Source organism: Salminus brasiliensis, chromosome 6 (assembly GCF_030463535.1).
Source record: "Salminus brasiliensis chromosome 6, fSalBra1.hap2, whole genome shotgun sequence".
Lineage (NCBI taxonomy): Eukaryota > Metazoa > Chordata > Actinopteri > Characiformes > Bryconidae > Salminus > Salminus brasiliensis.
In genome coordinates this window covers 43,286,899-43,310,329 of record NC_132883.1, presented here as the reverse complement: position 1 = coordinate 43,310,329, position 23,431 = coordinate 43,286,899, and the positions used below count along the sequence as shown (strand labels likewise).

General features: G+C 44.4%; 1 protein-coding gene across 7 annotated transcripts in view; it reads right to left on the bottom strand.

Moving 5' to 3' along the window:
* The window catches only part of rimbp2b (RIMS binding protein 2b), a 119,021-nt gene that overhangs the window by 79,089 nt on the left and 16,501 nt on the right, over nt 1–23,431 (bottom strand). For 3 of the 7 annotated variants that reach the window (XM_072682490.1, XM_072682501.1, XM_072682495.1), the window contains exons 2-4: nt 10,449–10,532; nt 2,411–2,479; nt 531–620 (exon numbers count right to left, since the gene is read on the bottom strand). The gene's annotated coding sequence lies outside the window, so the exon portion shown is untranslated. The remainder of the gene's footprint in view (nt 1–530; nt 621–2,410; nt 2,480–10,448; nt 10,533–23,431) is intronic. The other 4 variants (XM_072682494.1, XM_072682503.1, XM_072682498.1 and 1 more) reach the window with 3 other exon arrangements.

Here is a 23,431-nt window from a genome sequence, read left to right as displayed (position 1 = left end):
ACACCCTCCCCCTCCTTCACATACACACGCGCTGTGGAGCTGTGGAAGTACTGTGTTCTCTGGACTGATGAATGGTGGAGCTCCATCCAGTACTTTTGGGATGAGTTGGCGAATTGGGGATGATGGAGGTGGGTGGTGATTGATCCTCATCCAACATCCTGACCTAACTAACACTCTTGTCGCTGAATGCAGTCAAATCCTCACAGCAATGTTCCTTCAAATTCTTGTAGAAAGCCTTCCTTAGACAGTACAGAAAGGTACTCCAACAAAAACAGAATAAAGTTGTTTTAATAGCCTTGATTTTTCATAAAGAAACAATGAACAACGAGCAGGTGTCCCAATACTTTTGTCAACACGTGTGTGTGTATGCGTGCGAATGTGAAGAACCTTTTACATGTATATATATATATATATATATATATATATATATATATATATATATATACACGTGTGTGTGTGTGTGTTCTTGCAGAAAGGCATTCGTTATCAAGCCTCAGGCCAGAGGCCGAAAAAAGCAGCACAAAGCTTACCTGCTCATACTCTGCACTCTTCTGGGTATCAGTGAACAACTGGACATTTAAACGTGCTTTCCCCTGCAGAACATTCTGGAGCTCACTCTCCTGAGAAAACACACACACACACACACACACACACAGAAAAGCAAAGGTTATATTCTCCTACAAACACAAAAACACACACAGATGCAGAAAAAAAGCAGGCTTCTGTATATTCCTGGTAAGAAGCGTGTTTTCAGCACTGCTAGAGCTGCTCAATGAATTATTCATCCCACAGAGAGACAGACAGAGAGAGAGAGAGAGAGAGAGAGAGAGAGAGATCGTCCATCTGTCTCTGAAAGTCTGAGAAGGCTCCAATACTTTGAACTACAGAGGCCAACAGTCAGCGACAGCTGTCTGTGGAGAGAGAACGCTGGAGGGGTGGAGGGGTGGAGGGGGGGGGTGATGTGAACCCACTCAGTATGATGATGTTATCATTATCATGATTAATTACACTGTAAAACAGCAATGCTAACATCCTGCAGTAATACACTCCAGTGCTTAATTACAGCAGGCTGCTGTGGATAAATGCACAGGTAAGAGCAATATTCCGGCAAAGAGGTAAAGACGCTGGATTTGAAGGTAATTAGGGCAGGGCGGTACAGCGGTAATACCGCGGTCTCTCAAAACGAGGACGGTATTTAGTCATATCTAGGAATATATTTAGTACACGGCCAAATTAAGCTCACTCCCCCATTTAAGAGATTTAAGAGAGCCACAGGGTGGGGGCACTGTGAGAACTGTATAGTTGCTATGTGGTTGCTATGGTGTCCTATGTTTTTGCAATGGTGTCTTAGGTGATTGCGAGGGTCTTGCTTAGTGGTAGCTGTGGTATCCTATGTGTTTGCTATGGTGTCTAAGGTAATTGTGATGATGTTGCTTAGTGGTAGCTGTGGTATCCTATGTGTTTGCTATGGTGTCTAAGGTGATTGTGAGGGTGTTGCTTAGTGGTAGCTATGGTATCCTATGTGTCTGCTATGGTGTCTAAGGTGATTGCGAGGGTCTTGCTTAGTGGTAGCTGTGGTGTCCTATGTGTTTGCTATGGTGTCTAAGGTGATTGCGAGGGTGTTGCTTAGTGGTAGCTGTGGTATCCTATGTGTTTGCTATGGTGTCTTAGGGGATCGTGAGGGTGTTGCTTAGTGGTAGCTGTGGTATCCTATGTGTTTGCTATGGTGTCTAAGGTAATTGTGATGGTGTTGCTTAGTGGTAGCTGTGGTATCCTATGTGTTTGCTATGGTGTCTAAGGTGATTGCAAGGGTGTTGCTTAGTGGTAGCTATGGTATCCTATGTGTTTGCTATGGTGTCTAAGGTAATTGTGATGGTGTTGCTTAGTGGTAGCTATGGTGTCCTATGTGTTTGCTATGGTGTCTAAGGTGATTGCAAGGGTGTTGCTTAGTGGTAGCTGTGGTGTCCTATGTGTTTGCTATGGTGTCTAAGGTGATTGTGAGGGTGTTGCTTAGTGGTAGCTATTGTGTCCTATGTGTTTGCTATGGTGTCTTTGCACCCCATTCATTCATTCCCATGGGAAAATCTGTCGCTATGCGGAAACCATGCGTCCAAAAACGGAATTCTGCGTAAAATATCATAAAGGCCCAAAATATCTGCTGTTATATATTTGCCACATTTCCACACTTATGTCACCATCTAAGAAAAAGAGAGAGGACAAGAGCTGAGAAGGGAAAAAAGGGAAGACACACGGTCCTCGGTTGGCCATGACGTGTTTATGATTCACTCACATTTCAAAACGAGTGTGTGTGTGTGTGAGAGAGTGTGTGTGTGTCTTTTAATAGCACTGTGTAATTAGCTTAACATCCCAAATCATTGGATAAGCCTGAGTGCAGTGTTGATTTGCGTACCACGCTCACTCTCTCTCTCTCTCTCTCTCTCTCGCTCTCTATCTCTCTCCCTCTCTCGCGTGCTCTCGCCTGGAGAGAGAGAGAGAGAGAGAGAGAGAGAGAGAGAGATTAAGCAGCGTTTCTCATTGCAGAGGGTGAAACTTAATTATACTCCATCAACATCCATGAGGCGTTCCTCTAACACCACTTAAACCTCAAACTACTGACAGCCTGCTCTCACACACACCCCGACCACACCGAAGGAGTGTTTACAGGACGGGGATGCCAATAATGAAGGGTGTGTAAAAGAGAGAGAGAAAGAGAGAGAAAAACAGAAAGCGACAGAGAGAGAAAGTGTAAGTGTGTTAGCTTAACCAATTGCAGTGCTTAGTATTCCCAGTATTCCCAATTCCCAGATTTCCCAATTTTCCAGATTTATTCATTAAAACAGGTGAGCTTGGTTCGAATCAAACTGAATCATAGATTTAAAATTTTCTGATTCACTGATTTTGTTCAGAAAGAATCGAGATTCAGAAAGAAAGAGTCATCATTGAATCACACTATAGACTTTAAACTTCATAATTCCGAAAGAATCAGAATCTAATCAGACTGTAGACATTAAACTTTTATGATTCACTGAACTGTTTCGGAAAGAGTCATAATCAATTCAGCTCGCAGATTTTAAACATTATAATTCATTAAATTGTTCCCAAAAGAATCACAATCAAATAAAATCATGCTGAAATGTATACATTATGACTCACTGAACTGTTTCCTAAAAAATCATAATCGAATCAGACTGTAAATTTTTAACTTTATAATTTACTTAACTGTTTTCCAAAAGAATCATAAGAATCAGACTGTAAACTTGCTGTTTAAACATTATGATTCACTAAATTGTTTTCAAAAGAATCATAATCGAATCAGATGGCAGACTTTAAACTTTATGATTCACTGAATTATTTCCGAAAGAATCATAATCGAATCAGATCACAGATTTAAAACCTTATGATACAATAAAATGTTCCCAAAAGAATTGTAATCAAATAAAATCATGCTGAAATTTCACTGAACTGTTCCCTTAAAAAGTAAATCAAATCGAATCATAGATTTAAACAGTCGTCATTCTCTGAATTGTTCCCGAAGATTCATATTCAAACTGAATCCTAAAGAAAGATGAAATTTTAGGATTTACTTAATTGTTCCTGAAAGAATCATAATCAAATCAGATCAAAGATTTTAAACATTATGATTCATTACATTGTTCCCTAAAGAATCATATTCAAACTGAATCCTAATAAAAGATACAATTTTAGGATTCTTAAAGAATCAATAAATGATTCTTAATGAAATAAAAAAAAAACATCCATCAGATCATCCACTGAGATTGCTGTGGGGTCAGAGACACACTCCTGGTGTGCTCTGCAGCAGTGTGTGTGGAGTGTGTGTTACAGCTCACCAGTCATTTCCTCTTTAAAGAATGTGTTCTTGACCTACTGCGAGCTTCAGTGAATCATTTAGTTTGAATACACATTAATACAGACTGTGGCCTCATAGTGGAGCAGCATGTGTGTGTTGGCTCAAACTACTAAAGTGTGCACGTAAGTGTGTCTGTCTATATGTGTGTGTGTGTGTGTGTGTGTGTGTGTGTGTGTGTGTGTGTGTGTGTGTGTGTGAAATACACGACAGAAGTACAACGCATGAAAGAAGGCCTTCGGATGTAGAAAGGAAATCTGTAAAAGACTTTCTAACTCACAAAGGCATTTCAAAAGCGACTGTCTTGTTCACACAGCCACACACACACACACACACACACACACACACACACACACACACACACACACTTACTGTAGCAGATACTACTGTAGCTTACTTCTTAAACCTGGCAGACATCCTCTGTGATTTAGACGAGTTACACTAGATCTGCTTCTAATCTTTTTAGTAGTTCTAAACAATACACACAGTAAACACACATTAAACACACTGTACACACACTGTACACGCCCTATACACACAGCTCACACTACACACTGTACACACATTCGCTCTATGTTAAAGATCATGCATCAATTTTGCCTTAAAATATCAGATTCATAATCATGTTAATGCTCCACAGCCTGTAACAGGGGGAATGGCGTCTCCATCATTCCCCACTCCGGGCCGAAACACTGCTAATGCACTACGGACCTCTATCTAGAACCGAGTCACGCTGCGGAACCCGACTCATATTAGTGTAAAATCCTGTAGTGTGACTTTTTACCTTCAGCTTGTCAACAAATGAACGTGTACAGCTGCCCATGAGGGGGTGCTCAAAGTGTAATCTGTATTTACTGACGTGGTGTAAAAGTGAATTACACTCCACACCTGTAGGGGGAGCCCAGTAGTAAGCTAAAGCTAATATGACAAAGAAAATACACACAGACAAATACAGGGGGGAACAGGGAGAATGGGGGGGTATTAATAATCATGAAGGTTTCCCTGCAGTTGACCCATCAACGTTCCGCCCCTGAATGCACCCTTTCCTAAAAACACTGCCAGGTTGTTTTAGAGAAGCCTGGTTTCCTACAGAATCATAATCCACATTTTGTTCCAACCGGCTGAATGGAGACATCAGAGAGCGAGCGAGAGAGAGAGAGAAAGAGAGAGAGAGAGAGAGAGAGAGAGAGAGAGAGAAAGAGAGCGAAAGAGAGAGAGAGAGAGAGAGAGAGAGAGAGAGAGAGAGAGTGAGATAGAGAGACAGATGGCACCCACACAACGGCTGCCACTCACACAGAGCGTCAAGCACAAACTAACAAACAGCAGACTTACTCACCATGACTGACCATGACAGAGGGAGAGTGAGAGAGAGAAAGAAAGAGAGAGAGAGAGAGAGAGAGAGAGAGAGAGAGAGAGAGAGAGAGAGAGAGAGAGAGAGAGAGAAGATACAAGAAGAGAAGAGAAGAGAAGAGAAGAGAAAAGAAGAGAAGAGGAGAGGAGAGGAGATGGAAAAGAGATATGAAAAGATACAAGCAGAAGAGACGAGAAACATGGAGAAGAGAAGAGAAGAGAAGAGGAGAGGAGAGAAGAGAAGAGGAGAGGAGAGAAGAGAAGAGAAGAGAAGAGAAGAGAAGAGAAGAGGAGAGGAGAGAAGAGAAGAGAAGAGAAGAGAAGAGAAGAGGAGAGAAGAGAAGAGAAGAGAAGAGAAGAGAAGAGAAGAGGAGAGGAGAGAAGAGAAGAGAAGAGAAGAGAAGAGAAGAGAATAGAAGAGAAGAGAAGAGAAGAGAAGAGAAGAGAAGAGAAGAGCAGGAGAAGTTAAGAAACATTGATGTTTTTGTTTCTGTATTTCCGTGTTTTTCTGGCCTTAAGGTAGGAGCCTAAATGACAAAACTGTGAAGTGCAACTACTGGAACAAGCCGCCCTGATCCGCCTTTAATGGACACACACACACACACAAACTTACACACACACACACAAACTTACACACACACAAACTGCTGTGGGCACTTCAAAGACCATTGAAAAGCGAGTACATGTACACACAACCTTTTAGGTAATTGAGTTTGGTCTTGTGTGCCTGTAGATTTTTGTTGATAGTCTGTGTGTGTGTGTGAGAGTGTGTGTGTGAGAGAGAGAGAGTGTGTGTGTGTGTGTGAGTGTGTGTGTGTGTGTGTGTGTGTGTGTGTGTGTGTGTGTGTGTGAGTGTGTGCGCGCTCAGCACTCTATTATGATGCTGGTTTCATTCATATAAAGAGGTCAGGCTAAAGTATGCAGTTATGCGCCACTACAGGAATTTAGTGTCTAGAGCCCAATGCTAACCTGGATGAGTGTTTCTAATAAAGTGGCCAGTGAGAAGAAGCACAAGGTAGGGTGTTTCTAATAAAGTGGCCAGTGAGTGGAAGCACAAGGTAGGGTGTTTCTAATAAAGTGGCCAGTGAGTGGAAGCACAAGGTAGGGTGTTTCTAATAAAGTGGCCAGTGAGTGGAAGCACAAGGTAGGGTGTTTCTAATAAAGTGGCCAGTGAGTGGAAGCACAAGGTAGGGTGTTTCTAATAAAGTGGCCACTGAATTAAGGTATAGGATAGGTGTTTCTAATAAAGTGGCCAGTGAGTGGGAGTACAAGGTAGGGTGTTTCTAATAAAATGGCCACCGAATTAAAGTATAGGATGGGTGTTTCTAATAAAGTGGCCAGTGAGTGCAAGCACAAGGTAGGGTGTTTCTAATAAAGTGGTCCCTGAATTAGATTATAGGATGGGTGTTTCTAATAAAGTGGCCAGTGAGTGGGAGTACAGGGTAGGGTGTTTCTAATAAAGTGGCCAGTGAGTGGGAGTACAAAGTAGGTGTTTCTAATAAAGTGACCAATGAGAAGAAGCATAAGGTGGGTGTTTCTAATAAAGTGGCCAGTGAGTGGAAGTATAAAGATTACAGCTTGTGTCTACTTATATATGATGTACATGCCTGTGTGTGTGTGTGTGTGTGTGTGAGGGGGGGGGTGTTGGTGTAATCTGAGCGGTTTTACAGTCATTACAGTGGGGATGGAGCCTCCTGTGGTTTCAGCACAGAGTCCCAGCAGAGAGCAACATTTATACCGCTGCTTCACACACACCACAAGAGCAGCCACCTTCTGACACACACCCAATCTCCTCCACCTCCGAACGCGATGATTGCATTAACATATGCACAATGCTGCGGGACGCCAGCCTGTTTCAGTGGCGACGGAGCTGCAGCGCGTCTGACTCCCCCTAATCATTATAAATTAAGCAAAAAAAGGAAGCGCCGCCGCTCTGCTCTTATGTAAGAAGTGGGCTACAGCAGCACAGACGCTCAGGGATGTTCACGCTGGGCCTCTCTGATTGGTCAGCGGCTGATGGATCTGGACTCTGATTGGCTCTGTGTTAATCACAGGCAGATGTATCAGTACTGCTGAAAGCTGCAGCTGCTGCATGCTAATTCTACTGTGTGAACCACAGCATCGCTATGCCAGCCATCAACGGTTTCTGTTAGCGCTGGGAACGACCTATCCTCATTTCACTCATTTTGCGCCATCACATTTAATCCGGCCTATTATTCATCACACGGTGCACGCGAGAGCAAGAGCGAGAGAGAGAAAAAGAGAGAGAGAGAGAGAGAGGTAGAGAGAGCTAGAGGATCCGCACGGCAGCATAAAAGCCCTAAAAATAGTAATGGGCAGTGAAAGTCAGGACAGTGCTCGTCTCACAGGCTCCTATTTTTTTCTCCTCATCACTGAAAGGATCCTCTGAGTCTTCAGAGTCTCCAACCGCTCAGGCACAACACGTACACACACACACACACACACACACTCGTACACACACACATACAAAAGGGAAAACCTCTTTCAAAGAGCTCCCCGGGCAGTCAGCAGAGATTAGCCTCTCTACAAGCCTTACTTTCGCTCTCTGTCCTCTCTCGCTGTCTCCCTGTGCAGCCCTGTGAAAAAGTTTGGGCACCCCTGGTCGAATGACATGCTTTGTTGATTTGTAATTAGGTATAAATACCTATACCTAATACCTCTGCAGAGATAAATAAATACAAATATTGCTATAAAATATAAAAGTAAAATATAAAATATAAAAGTAGTTTTATACAGTCCATGCATGCATAAATGTATATAAAACTAAAAGGACAGAAGTATTGGGACACCTGCTCACTGTTCATTTGTTTCTTCGGAAATCAAAGGTAATAATAAGAGTTATTATAGAGCAGTTCATGTTTATTAATCTGCTCCAGAGAGTCCTATTCTATTGGCAGTACTTCTCTACAGGGACTAGACAAGCTGTGTGTCTGTACATTTGCACATGTGGTGCTAAATGCAGTGGAACTCCAATGTCCTCTAGAATGATGGTTGGTGCTCCAGCTACTTTTCGGACAAGTTGGGGTGGTCATCATTATCCTGTCGCTGAACGCAATCAAATCCTCACAGCAATGCTCCTTCCAAAATCGAATAGAAAGCCTAAGAAGTTACTCCAACAAAAAGAAATATTGGATAAACTCTTTTTAATACCCCTGAGTTTGGAAATCCTATGAATGAGCGGGTGTCCCAATACTTTTGTCAATATAGTGCATTTGCCTCCGACCGAACTGCTTTTATATTATTATAAACAGAGAGAGAGAAATGTGAGAAAGGGAGCGAGATCTCGCTGCAACATCTCCCTATCTGTCTCTATCTGCCTGCTCACCCTCCCTCACACTTTCTGTTCTCTGCTGCCCCTTTAGTTTGCCATGACAGCAGACCCTAGAGGCTGAGTGCCATTTCTGGTGTGTGTGTGTGGAGAGAGGGGGGGGTACTGAGAGAGAGAGAGAGATAGAGAGAGAGAGATAGAGAGCCCAAGGGAAGTAGAAATGTGTATGTGAGAGAGAGAGAGAGAGAGAGAGGGCGAGAGAAAGACAGCAGGCCTTGTCTTCCAGAAATATGTGGATGAAATGTGAACATCCACAAATTCCAGCCACACGTTTCAAAGTGTTACCCATAATATTTGCAGGGAGACGTTCAGGCCTATATCGGGGTCATCTAGCAGCACTAAAGTAGAAAGTAGTAAACAGTGTTTCAGCTGACAGACACACACTGCTGGCTGTGCGCTTTTCTGTGTAGCTGCCCACGTGACCGTCCGAACCCTGCCGAACGGCTACTAAAGCCAGGCCGCACCGTGTTCCGCGTCGGCGCTGACCCCCCCACCAATGCTTTCTCCATTTGCTGTGTTGCACCTAAATATCAGGACCAGGAAGTGCGCACACACATCGTCTCCTCATTGTCTTTTTATAGTCTTGCGCTACAACTACGAGGCTAATGTAGCTAGCTAACACTAGCTGTAACTCCTCTGTTAACATGATGCACTCTGCATGCATAAACCACACTGGACAATGGAGGCCACTTAATCTCCAAATAATGCTGGACCCATCCTGTTTGTAACTGACTCAATGAGGTTTGACATGAGTGTGTGACGGATTGGAGTAAGCGCTATGCTAACGGATAGCTATAGCCGCATGGACTGCCAGTAGAATAGGACCCTCTGAAGCAGATGAACAAGCATCAACCTACTGGCACCATGCTGCCTAATGACAGGTGTGGGCTGCCAGCCATGTCACTCCACTGCTGCGTTCCCTTCACTGTAGCTTTCTGTAGCTGCTGCCCAGGTCATCAGATTCAGACCCCTGACGCTGGCCTACAAAGCCAAGACTGGACCAGCCAGCCCCTCCGTACTTGATGGCGATGGTCAAAAGCCGATCTGCACCAAGAGCCCTTCCAGCTTCAAGTACGGCTTGGCTCGACCCGTCATCCCTCAAAATCCACGGAAGATGAGCGTCCAGGCTTTTTTCTGTCCTGCACCGAAGTGGTGGAACGAACTTCCCCTGGGTGTCCGAACAGCAGAGTCCAACGCTCGCTGTCCTCAAACCCAGACTGAAGACCCACCCCTCCTCCGAGAGGACTTGAAGAGTTGAGTGGTCTCCTTACTGACTTGTGTTTAGTAGAGTCTAAACTGAAGAGGATCTTTGAATTATTAGTCTATTCAAACTAGCTGAGGTTTTTCTTCAGTAAATAGCAAAGCACTTATGTAAGTCACTCTGGAGAAGAGCATCTGCTAAATGCCGTAAATGTAAATGTAAATGTAGAGGGGTGTAAAGCCCCCCAGTATTGAGAAGCTGTGGAGCAGTGGAAGAAAGAACTGTGTTCTTTGGAATGATGGATGGTGGAGCTCCATCCAGTACTTTTACAAATGAGGAGCTGGACTTCTTCCCTGGACTTACTGACAGGAAATACTGAGCAGGCGTCCCAATACTTTTGTTCCATATAGTATGTGAAGCTCAGTATTTCTTTCTCCATGGCCTAAATTAAAAAAAACTCAAGAGCACAGCATCCCATCTATCACTTCTCCGGAGTGTTCGGAGTGACTGCTCGCCGCCCCGCTGTGCAGCCAGAATAACACTGACATGTCAGTTCAATATTTCACAACTTTATCGACACCTCTGCAGGGGAGAACTCCCCGGAGACCAGGCGAATACGGCGCTCCGGCCTGGAAGCACGAGCGGGAAGAGAGGAGAAGAGACTTCATTTCCAAAGCTCTTACCAGGGTTTGACATGACTGGCTCTTTTTCTTCACCTCCTCTTCGAGAACTTCACACTCCTTCCTTTTCCTGCTGATCTCAGTCTCCTGGGTGGCGGCGAGGGGGAGCGAACCAACAAACAAACAAACAAACACACAAACAAACACACAGTTAAAACAGATTCAGCCTGCATTCGGCGGAGGTGTAGTTTAATAAATAGCTCTCCCTTAAGGGAAGAGGCGGCGAAATGCTGACTAGAAGTGTCTGTCTGTGTGAGTGTGTGTGTGTGTGTGAGTGTGTGCGCATTAATATATACAGCAACTATATATATATATATAAATAGTCTATATACACTATATGTCTATAAAGTTTGTGGACACCCTCCTTAATGAATGCATTCAGCTACTATAAGTTGCACCCATTGCTGCTGACACAAATGTGCAAATGCAAACACACACACACATAGCTTGTCTAGTTCCTGTGGAAAAGTACTGCCAATAGAATAGGACTCTCTGGAGCAGATAAATGAGATGAACCTATTGGCACCATGCTAGCATGGGCTAGAGTGGTATCAAGCCCCTCAGCAGCATTGAGCTGTAGAGCAGTGGAACACCCGTGTCCTCTAGAATGATGGATAGTGCTCCATCCAATACTTCTGGTGAGAAGTTAGGGAGTTGGGCATGTGGTGCGGAGGTTATCATCCAACATCCTGACCTCACTGATGTACTGAACGCAATCAAATCCTCACAGCAATGCTCCTCCAAAATCTAGTGGAAAAATCTCTTCTTCCCTGGATAGTCGAGACAGTTACTCCAACAACCTTTGATTTCAAAAGAAACAATGAATGAGCAGGTGTCCCAATACTTTTGTCCATTTCGTGTATGACGGGTGCAGAAGTTCATGAGAAGAACACCTCTCCAACTGTTACTCTGTGCTGCAGCCAGTGGCTCAGGGAACACTGTTAGTCTACATCAATTAAAAGAGAGGTCAAATCCAGGGTCAGAGCCCTTTATCCAAGAAAGCAGCTGTGAAAGATGATGATAAGCATGCTGACTGACGGATGTGAGGGTGGGGTTTCTTCTACGCCAGCCCACCCGTGGTATACACCTCAGCTCTGCTCAGACACACAGCTGAAATGATCCGTAACGCATGTGAGTGTCAGTGCAGGCTTGCTTAGCCCTCAGCGACACGTACAAGACTGATGAGCCTCGCTGTTAATGTCTCTCTCTAATTAGATCCCCCTATGAGACTCACACACACACACAATCACACACACACACACACATATGTAGTGCATACATGCTGTAATTTTCCAACACTCCATACACAACCCGATTCTGTGCCGTATCAGCTGACAGTTAAACACTCACCCCCCACAGCCTCCGGAGAGACAGGTAAAGCCTGTGTGTGTGTGTGTGTATGTGTGGGTAGGGAGGTAGGGAGGGGAGTTTGTGTAGGAGTGTGTGCGTGGGAGGCTACAGATGGCCGTTCTGTCCGTAATGACTGTGCGTACACACCCGCGCGTACAGACACACAGCATAAGCTGCCCGTGTTTGGGGTATATGCGTGTAGATCCGTCCTATTCACTGAAACACAGGAAACCGCCTTACGGAGCCCGAGTTAAAGGAGCCCTCCTGAATTTCCCCAGCTAATCTAGGCCGCTGTGATAGTGCTGCTAGCGTCGCGGAAATGCTGCTGTCGAGGCCAACGTGGTAGCGATGGTAGTGGAGCGGAAGTGAGGCCAGAGTGGTAGCAAGGCCGGCGCGACAGCAAGGCTAGCAATGTGATAATGCAATGCTAGTGGTGCGAGGCCAGAGCGGTACAAATGCTAACAGCGCAGAAGCGATGCTTGAGAAGCGAAGGCCGGTGGTCAATGTGGTGGTAATACTGGGTGAGGCCAAGGTGGTAGTGATGCTAGTCGTGAGGAAGCGAGACCAGAGCGGTAGCAATGCTAGCGATGCGGAAATGCTGCTAGGCGAGGTCGTTGTGGTAGTGATGCTAGTCGAGTGGAAGCGAGGCCAGAGCCGTAGCAATGCTAGCGATGCAGAAATGCTGCCAGAAGATGCCGATGTGGTAGTGATGCCAGTGGTGTGGAGTCGTGGCCAATAGAAATGCTACGGTATCACTTCCTTTTATAATAAGATTACATCTCCTCTCAGCAGCTCAGATACTTGTTAGCTTTGATGCTAAATGTAGTTCTCAGATCGTCAGTATGAAAAATGTCTTCACGTCCATTAGTCAGTCCATCAGTCAGTAAGTCAGTCTAGGCCGGCCCGCTGGGCGTGTCTATGGGTGTGTTTAAGGGCGGGGCTCAGTGCAAGCAGGAAATAGCAAAAAACGGTCCTACTCCATCTCCAGACCTGTAGAGGGTAATGACAGCTACTTTAGCGTAGCGTCCAGCTGTGCAGTTGTCTTTACCGAGATTTACAGTATTTAATATTGATCGGCCTGTATTGTTTGGTGTATGGGTCCCTGGTGTCCCGCTGCCTGCTGGCTCATGTAGCTTGCTGTAACACACGCTTACAGGGCCCGCTGCATGTCGTACTGGTGTTTAATGGCCGATGTGGCGCTTTGGGTTGTTTGTGACATGCAGCTAAGCGACACAATGAATATTTAACTCGCACACAGCCCCTCCGGCCCCCCAGCAGCCATTTGTCTTAAAGCAAAGCAAGTGTGTTCAGTTACGGCCCCCAAACCCTCATTCAGAGCCAGACAAACCCAGGCGAGCCACTACGGATAGAGAGAGAGAGAGAGAAAGAGAAAGAGAGAGGTAGTGAGGACTGTCAGCTGAAAATCAATGGTCAGTAACATCTCTCAACCCTTTTTATCTAGCCGTTCAATACAGTTCACTTTCACCAGGTATACTGTATGTCCAAAAGTTTGCGGACACCCCTTCTAATGAACGAACGCATTCAGCTGCTTTAGGTTGAACCCATCGCTGACACAGATGTGCAAGTGCACACACACACACACACACACACACACACACACATACGCGATGATGTTTTTTATTTTTTACTCTGGACACTCTTGGCTGATATGGTAGCGAGCAGGTGAGCCTGGCGTCCTGGCAACCAGCGACATGGAGACGGCCCAGCTGCAACCTGACCGGCAGGTGCTGAACTGGCCATTTAGAGCGGATAGTGGAGGATCGGTGGAAAAGGACAGGTCACTAACACAGGGGCATCACATTACCACATCAAACACAGCCACAGAGAGGCTCGCCTACAGGCCAGCACACACACACACACACACACACTCACGTATACACACCAGGGCAGGAATCGGACGATACGATAGATACAGGGGTCATGTTAATTTTATTCATATTTTCTTACACTGTAAACATAACATACTGATACTTTGATATTTCAATATTTTCTCATATCCATTGCGATATTTCAATATATCAATATTTTAACACACACACACACACACACAGGCCTGAATATGCTACCAGAGCTGATAGCAGCGCTGTAGAGAGGCCTGATGATATTAACACAGAGAGAGCACTGGACCTTTGACCAATCTATTACACTCTCTCTCTTGCTCTCTCTCACACACACACACACACATTGGTCCAGCCTCACACTAATCCCTGACTTGGCTGCTAATCAGCAGAACACATACACACACACAGATATACACACACACACACATATTCACACACACATATACACGGCTGCTATCAGAGATCACTGAAAAAGGCCAAGAGAATTACATAACAGAGGGTGTGTGTGTGTGAGTGTGTGTGTGTGTGAGTGTGTGTGAGTGTGTGTGTGAACATACTGCTGAAGCCTGCTGCTTACACCCTAACACACTCATCCATGGCATACACACATGCATAGTGATGCTGACCGATACACACACAGATCAGTGAAGCGTATATGCATAGGTTAGCTAGTACACACACACACACACACACACATGCAGAAACACACACACACACACACACACATGCAGAAACACACACACACATGCAGACATTAGAAGCAGCTCAATAGCTAACCCTGGTCAAACAGAACAGGAATGAACAGAGCAAATGACAGAAAGAGAGGGAATGGGAGAGAGACCTAGAGAGGGACATAGAGAGAAAGAGAGAGAGACATAGAGACAAAGCAGGATTTACCGCCTAAATCCCTCTGTTCTGCAGGATGCCGGGTAGTGAGAGAATGAATGAGCATTCCTTCACTCTTTTGGTGCTGTGCTGCTTCTTTCTTACGTATGTGCAACGTCACACACACACACACACACACATACACACACACACACACACACACAGATTTGCCCATGCACCACCACTCTCCCGAGCACATGGGTATAAGAATCGGCTCTGACTCATCTCTGCCTTTGTTCAGAGCAATTTCCAGCAAGTCCGAAACAGCCTCGTTCTCCTCAGCCTTTCATACACACACACACACACACACACTCTCTCTCTCTATTACACACACACACACACTGCAGACTGTGGCTGCTTCCCTCAGGTAGTCTTACACGTCTCTCTGCTCCAGAACTGCAGAGATGTCTGGATGTGTTGATGTCGATAATATCGATATATCGAAGTATCGCGATATTATGACTGCAGTACTGTAGCGATTCTCAAAAACACAGTATTGATTTTTAATGAATTTAATAGATTAGAAGTACAGATTGCTGGCAGACAGATTCCCAATATGGACAAAACTATTGGGACACCTGCTCATTCACTGGTGGAGCTACAGCAGAGGGGGTTCAGTGAGTTCTCTCAGCTGCCCTCAGATCAGTGCTAAGCAGAGGAACTGCACAGAGAGACCCTCACAGAGCATAATAGAGGACAGGTGCTCCTCACAGCACACTAAATACTCAACTAGACCTTTGCACACACACACACACACACACACACACATACACATGTACACTGAGAGATTCCTCCACATCTACTGCCAAACTACACAGAGAGGTCAGCCACAACACAGAGGGGGAGAGAGAGAGAGAGAGAGCACAGACAGATCATCCACACTTATTCACAATGCGGCCCCTCCTTAATTACACCCAGCACCACCCAGAAAGAGCGAGAGATACAAGCATCAGAGAAAAAAATTAAAGACAATAAAGATGAATATCTAATGAATTCTCATGTTAATAGCAGATAAATAAAACACCAATATCATTTTCCTGTCAAAACTGTAAACCAAGGATGTGCAAAGTAGCATTAAATTTATAACAAAACTAAAATGGGTTTCATATTATTTCTGGGATCAGCAAACAAGAAAACTGAGAGATAAATATACAACAGAGTTCAGTCTGAAAAAGAAATTGTGTTACTGCTTCATTTGTATTTGTGACCTTTATTTTGACATGGTCTGTTAGTTCTTTTATATTAGTGACTTTTACATTTACAGTCTGTTCATTAGTGACACGATGTGTGTGTTTCTATTAGTGACTTTCATTTTGAAACTATCTTTTCGTTTGTTTATTTTATTTATTCATTTGTGTATTTTATTTTTACATGGTCTGTTCATTTTTTCACATGCTTTGTTTATATTAGTGACTTTTATTTTGACACGGTCTGTTTGTTCATTTGTATCAGTGACTTTTGCTTTTATACTGTCTGTTTGTTCATATAGATTACTGACTTTTACTTCGACGCGGCCTGTGTGTTTCTATTAGTGACTTTTATTTTGACATGGCCTGTTTGTTTATATGTTTTACTGACTTTTATTTTGACATGGTCTGTTTCTATTACTGACTATAATTTTGACACGTTCTGTGTGTTTTTGTTAGTGACCTTTATTTTGACAGTCTGTGTGTGATGTAGTGGTTGAGTGGAGCGAGCTCTCCTTTTTCCACCAAGTCCATCTGAGCCTCCCACTCCTCCCACTAACCTAACTCTGCTCTCCACTCACACACCACAGTGATGGAGCTGCCGGTCTGAGGTCGAGCTCGGTGTGTTGCCTTCAGGCTCTCGGGGCTCTCAGTGTTTACAAGCCGTACCGGTTTTCTCCATGCGCTCCACACGTTCCCGTGACGGACAGCTCTGCGTCCAGACTGAGGGACATCCTACTATATGAAGTCACAGCGGCAGAAAAACTGTACTCCACTGTACTGTTATGGTTGAGGTCACGTGTGTCCTGGACTGTTCCTAGCGATGATGTCACCAATGAATCAACTAATAAATTAGCCGACTAATTTAGCCGACTTAAGCCCTATTTGGAGAGATATTGGCACTGGCAGAGGTGTCAAGTAATGAAGTACAAATACCTCGTAATACCTCTTAAATAGAAATGTTGGTTCTCTGAACTTTACTGGAGTCATTATTTATTTTTCAGACTTTTTACTTCTACTTCTCACATTTTCCCACAATTATCTGAACTTTCTCCTCCTTACATTTTAAAATCAGCCTCGTTCCTCCTATTTCATTTCCCTTTGTTCTCATTCCGGCTCGTCATCAATAAAAACCCTCTCCAGATAAATCTCTCCATCCCGAAAGTGAGAGTCTGACCGTGATTGGATGAGAAGTATAAACAGACACCATTCTGACTCCCTATTGGTTTATAAGAGATCCATCACACCTGTACACGTCCCGTCACTCTCCAGCGAGCTCACAGCAGACGTCTGTAGTCTAGTATGAAGACTGTGTCCGTGGCAGAGACTCAAGAGAGCTGCAGTGAAACGTCCCGACTGAGCCCCACATTTACATTCCAATAAAGCTTATTGATCACACGCCTCTGAAGTCTGACTTTCTGCAGCTTTACAGAACTTCTAGACAACGACTCCTCATATTTTCCTCCATGAAGCTCATGTTGATGCTCAGTAGAGCACAGAGACGCTCCTTTAATAGAGCTGATATTACTGAAATGCTTCATTTTCAATGGGCAGATCTGCAGCTGAAACAGGAGCCTAGTGCAGCCCAACATTTTTAACATCAACATTTTAATAGATCATTCTCCTCATTATGTTTTTTTTGGGGGGAGGGGGGGTAGTGCACTATAGACCCCTGTGGTGCGGCCTAAGCTTTCGGCCTTTGTTTTTTTCCTTCCATTACTTTTACTTTTCTACTTGAAGTCGTTCTGAAACCAGTACTTTTACACTTTTACTGGAGTAAAAGCTTCTTCTATAGACGTCTTTTAAACCCTAGTATCTCCACCCTCTTCTACCTGAGTCATGTTGTGAATACTTTTCACACCTTTGGGCACTGGTGACCGTCTGAATCCTCTCCTGAAGAACCGTGACTGACCTGGATCAGTGTGAGTTGAGGGGTGAGGGGCGAGGGGCGACAGGTGTGCGCTCCTGCTGCTTGCTGATGGTGGTCAGTGTCAGGGTGGGGTAGATTGGAGTGCTGGATTAGCACTGAGTCAGGAGTGTGTGCACACTTCCAGCTCCGGCTTCAGCCTTACAGAGGAACTCTAAGACAGGCCAGACCAATTAACCTAATGCAGCGGAACATACACACACAGCGCATCACAGCACGAATCACAAGACAATAGCACACACACATACACACATACACACATACACACACATACACACACAGAAGTGTGGAAGTGCTGATGAAGCAGTCCTGCAGAGACTCAGTGGAAAACAAACTGCTTCACTTTCTCTGCAAGCCAACGGTACCTTCTGTTTGACTTCAGACAACATACACACACACACACACACACACACTCATACTTACTAAGACTGGGTGTCATTCACTTTTTCCACCTCATCAAATAAAGAGAGATATCCTGATAATCTGATATTTCAAATCTTTTTAGGAGTCAAGATACCTTATCCTGCATCTCACTCTCTCTCTCTCTCTCTCTCTCGTTCTCCCCGCTTCACTCTCCTACTGATGTTGACATGTTCACTGGTCCTTATCTGAAGAGTGTGAGGTGACAGGGCATTCTTCAAACCCGAGACAAGGTAAACAACAAACAAACAACACCAACAACAAACAATGTCACATGGGCTGTCACAGCCAAAACATCTTATTCAGGTAAAACAGAGGAGCATGGAGGAGAGACACAAAGGACAGAGGAGGACAGAGGAGGAGAGAGCAGAACAGAGGCGAGACGATACTAGATGAGATGAGAAGAGACAAGACATAAGAAGAAAACACACACGAGGATACGAGACGAGAAGAAAGAGGAAAAAAGAAGAAAAGAGAGGAGAGAAGATACAACAACAGAAGACACGAGAAGATACGAGACGATACGAGAAGACATAGGAAGAAAGATGATAGGAGATAGGGGAGAGGGGAAGATTTGAGAAGAAATGAAGATATAACAGTAGAAGGGAGAAGATACAAGAAGAGAAAAGAAGATATGAGAGAATGGAAGAGAAGAGATGAGAAAGATACAAGAAGAGAAGAGAAAGATACAAGGAGAGAAGAGAAAGGAGAAATTAGAAGAAAGGAGAAGAAAGGAGAAGAAAGGAATAAGGAGAAGAAAGGAATAAGGAGAAGAAAGGAGTAAGGAGAAGAAAGGAGAGAAGAAAGGAGAAAGAAGGAGAGAGGAGAAGAAAGGAGTAAGGAGAAGAAAGGAGAGAAGAAAGGAGAAAGGAGAAGAAAGCAGAAGAAAGGAGAAAGAAGGAGAAAGAAGAAGAAAGAAGAGAGGAGAAGAAAGGTAAAGGTGCACGTATTCGTCACTGTACAGTGTGGACTGTACAGCGAAATGTGTCCTCCGCATTTAACCCATCTGGTAGTGAACACACACTCACACACACACATGTGTTAGGGGCAGTGAGTACACACACACACCCAGAGCGGTGGGCAGCCAACTCCAGCGCCCGGGGAGCAGAGAGGGTAAAGGGCCTTGCTCAAGGACCCAACAGTGGCAGCTTGCCGAGCCCGGGAATCGAACCCACAACCATGTTATCGATATCCCGGCGCTCTAACCGCTGAGCACCACTGCCCCACAAGGAGAGGAGAAGAAAGGAGAAAGGAGAAGAAAGGAGAAGAAAGAAGAAAGGAGAGAGGAGAAGAAAGGAGAGAGGAGAAGAAATGAGAAGAAAGAAGAAAGGAGAGAGGAGAAGAAATGAGAAGAAAGGAGAAAGAAGGAGAAAGAAGAAGAAAGGAGAAGAAAGAAGAGAGGAGAAGAAAGGAGAGAGGAGAAGAAATGAGAAGAAAGAAGAAAGGAGAGAGGAGAAGAAATGAGAAGAAAGAAGAAAGGAGAGAGGAGAAGAAAGGAGAGAGGAGAAGAAATTAGAAGAAAGGAGAAAGAAGGAGAAAGAAGAAGAAAGGAGAGAGGAGAAGAAAGGAGAGAGGAGAAGAAATGAGAAGAAAGAAGAAAGGAGAGAGGAGAAGAAAGGAGAGAGGAGAAGAAATGAGAAGAAAGAAGAAAGGAGAGAGGAGAAGAAAGGAGAGAGGAGAAGAAATGAGAAGAAAGAAGAAAGGAGAGAGGAGAAGAAATGAGAAGAAAGAAGAAAGGAGAGAGGAGAAGAAATGAGAAGAAAGAAGAAAGGAGAGAGGAGAAGAAGACACTTGACTAAAAAGTCAAAGTGAAAAGGGTGAATAAAGAAAGGTGGTACAGGTGGTGAATGATGAGTGTGTTCTGACCTTTCCTTGTGTATATACACACACACACACATACACACACACACACACACTCACACACACACAGACACACCGCTAACTTAATACAGTCTAGACACTCCGCCCAGCCTAATCTGATCTGCCTTTTAACAAGGTGAACACACACACACACACATATACACACACACACATACACACACACACACACACGTTTCACACTCATCTTCAGGAGATGTTTTTTGTAAATGAATGTCTTTTGTCTGGTACAGCAGCAGCAGACCTGTAACACAGCCAAACACACACACACACACACACACACACACTGCTCTGCTCTATTCAGAAAATTCACAGCACTGATGAGTCATTCACTACTGTTCACCAACACACACAAACACACACACACACACACACAAACAAACACACACACAAACACACACACACAAACACACAGACACAGACACACTCTGTCAAACAGCTCTAAATATAGAGTCAGTCTGAAATAGCAGCTACCACACACACGTGTGATGGCAGAACACGTCATATTCGTCCATGCAGCTCACGCAAACAGCTCACACACACAGCTCACACACACAGCTCACACATATTTACACACACTGTGTTTTTTTCAGATATTTCTAGGACAGACACACTATATGGACAAATGTATTTGGACACCTGCTCATTCACTGTTTCTTCTTAAATCAAGGGTATTAAAAGAAGGCTTTCTACTAGAATTTGGAGGAGCATTGCTGTGAGGATTTGATTGCATGCATCAACAAGAGTGTTAGTGAGGTCAGGATGTTGGATGATCACCACCCCACCTCATCATCCCCAACTCCCCAATTTATCCCCAAAAGTACTGGATGGAGCTCCACCATCCATCATTCCAGAGAACACAGTTCTTCCACTGCTGCACAGCTCAATCCTGGGGGGCTTTATACCCCTCTAGCCCACAAAAGGCCCTAAAGGCTCATGTGTATTTATCTGCTCCTATTCTATTGGCAGCACTTCTCTGTGTGTGAGAGAATTTGCACACCTGTGTTAGAAATGGGTGCAGCTTAGAGTAGCTTCATGCATTCATTAGAAGGGGTGTCCATAAACATTTGGACACATAGTGTATGGGACATGTTATTACATTTTTTGGAGAGAGAGGGGTTATAGTGTGCTGTTTACTGATTCTGCTTGTGCAGGTCTGACACACACTCCCGACACACACACACACACACACTGCTTTCTAAAGTCGCCTTTCTGAAGTTGTTCTCCAAAGAGGGAGAGAGAGATAGTGACAGAGAGAGAGAGAGAGAGAGAGAGAGAGAGAGAGAGGAGGCTGTTGGATCCTGAGTCAGTAGGACTTTAAAAAATCATCACACACTTCAACAGCTCAAACACTGCACCCTCTCAGCCTCTACTGATGGCCACGTCAAGCACACACAGACACACACACACACACACACTACTGTGCAAAAGTCTGAACTAATGATCACCTGGTTATATGAACCCTTTTAAGGCCTAAATATCATTTTCTCAGATAGGTTTGCAAAGTGCTACACACACACACTCTCACACACACACACACACACTCTCACACACACTCCCACGATGACAAGCAGATGCTTTTAAGTCAACTCAGGCTGTGTTTTTGCCTTCTGATAGCATTATCTGACGGCAGGCAGAGCAGACCCGTCCTATTATGAATAAATGTCATCTCGTTTAGTCTGCGCAGGCTGCTCTTATATTAAGAGATGATTTTGACAGACAGATGGTATTACAGCAGACTTACCACTGCTGGGACACTCACACACACACACACGCACACACACACACTCGCACACCCGCGACTCAGTCCTCTGAATGCTTCAGACTTCACATCTACTTTTCTATTCCTTTTCGCCCCGAGCCAGAATTGAAAATGGGAAGAAATACACTTCAGCAAGGTCAGAGTTTCACATGCAACGGTGAAGAGAAGCGCACACACACACACACACTCATTCACATGCAGAGTAGAACAATATTGTGACACGACTGTGGGCTAAAAGAGAAGATAAGAGAAAAGTGGAGAAGAGAGGAGCAGAGCAGAGAAGAGAGAAGAAGAGAAATGAAGAGACGATGAAAATGGAGAAGAGAAAATTGGAGAAGAGAAGAAAAGAGGAGAGAAGAGAAGAGAAAAGAAGAGGAAAGAGAAAAGTGGGGAAGAGATGAGAAGAGAAGAGAGGAGAAAAGTGGAGAAGAGATGAGAAAAGTGGAGAAGAGAAGAGAAGAGAAGAGAAAAGTGGAGAAGAGATGAGAAGAGAAGAGAGGAGAAAAGTGGAGAAGAGATGAGAAAAGTGGAGAAGAGAAGAGAAGAGAAAAGTGGAGAAGAGATGAGAAAAGTGGAGAAGAGAAGAGAAGAGAGGAGAAAAGTGGAGAAGAGAGGAGAAAAGTGGAGAAGAGAAGAGAAGAGAAGAGAAAAGTGGAGAAGAGAGGAGAAGAGAAAAAAAGAGAAAATTGGAGAAGAGAAGAAAAGTGGAGAAGAGATGAGAAGAGAAAAGTGGAGAAGAGATGAGAAGAGAAAAGTGGAGAAGAGATGAGAAGAGAAACGAGGAGAAGAAAAGAGAAAAGTGGAGAGAAGAGAAGAGAAAAGTGGAGAAGAGATGAGAAGAGAAAAGTGGAGAAGAGATGAGAAGAGAAACGAGGAGAAGAAAAGAGAAAAGTGGAGAAGAGAAGAGAAGAGAAGAGAAAAGAAGAGAGGAGAAGAGAAAAGAAGAGAGGAGAAGAGAAAAGAAGAGAAAAGTGGAGAAGAGATGAGAAGAGATGAGAAGAGAAAAGAAGAGAAAAGTGGAGAAGAGATGAGAAGAGATGAGAAGAGAAGATGAAAGTGGAGAAGAGAAGAGATGAAAAGAGGTTCAGGGTTTTCTCTTCAGCTGAATGAATATGGCTGTGAAATGAATATTCTCCCAGAATGCACCGTGTCTTGGCCGCTTAGTGCACATCAACCGAAGGGAGAGAGAGATAGCGACAGAAAGTGAAAGAGAGAGAAAGAGAGGGAGAAAGAGAGGGAGAGAGAGAGAGAGAGAGAGAGAGAGAGAGAGACCTTCTGGGGGCAGAGAGTTATTCCAGAGAGCAGATCCAGTCAGTGACTCAGAGTGATAAGAATAGACAAGCGCTCAGCAGAGCGGAGGCGACGGGCGGCTACTGTGGGTCAGAGCGAGAGGAGAACCTAAAAACCTCCACACGTAAAACAAACGGACACACCAGCACTCCTGCTTCTCCTGAACCCAGAGGTAGGAATACAGTCAGTCTCCCCTCTACTCGTCCTGGAAGAACTGACACTACATTTGATTGTATTCGACAACATAAGAGCATCAGTGAGGTCAGATGTTCTTAGCTGAAGATCTTATCCAGAGTGAATTAGAGAGGAGTTAGGAGTCTTGCCCAAGGATTCTTACTGGTGTAGCAAAGCACAGTCACCCAGACCGGGAATCGAACCCCCAGTTTCCAAACCACCAACCACCAGATACTGGCGATGATTATTAG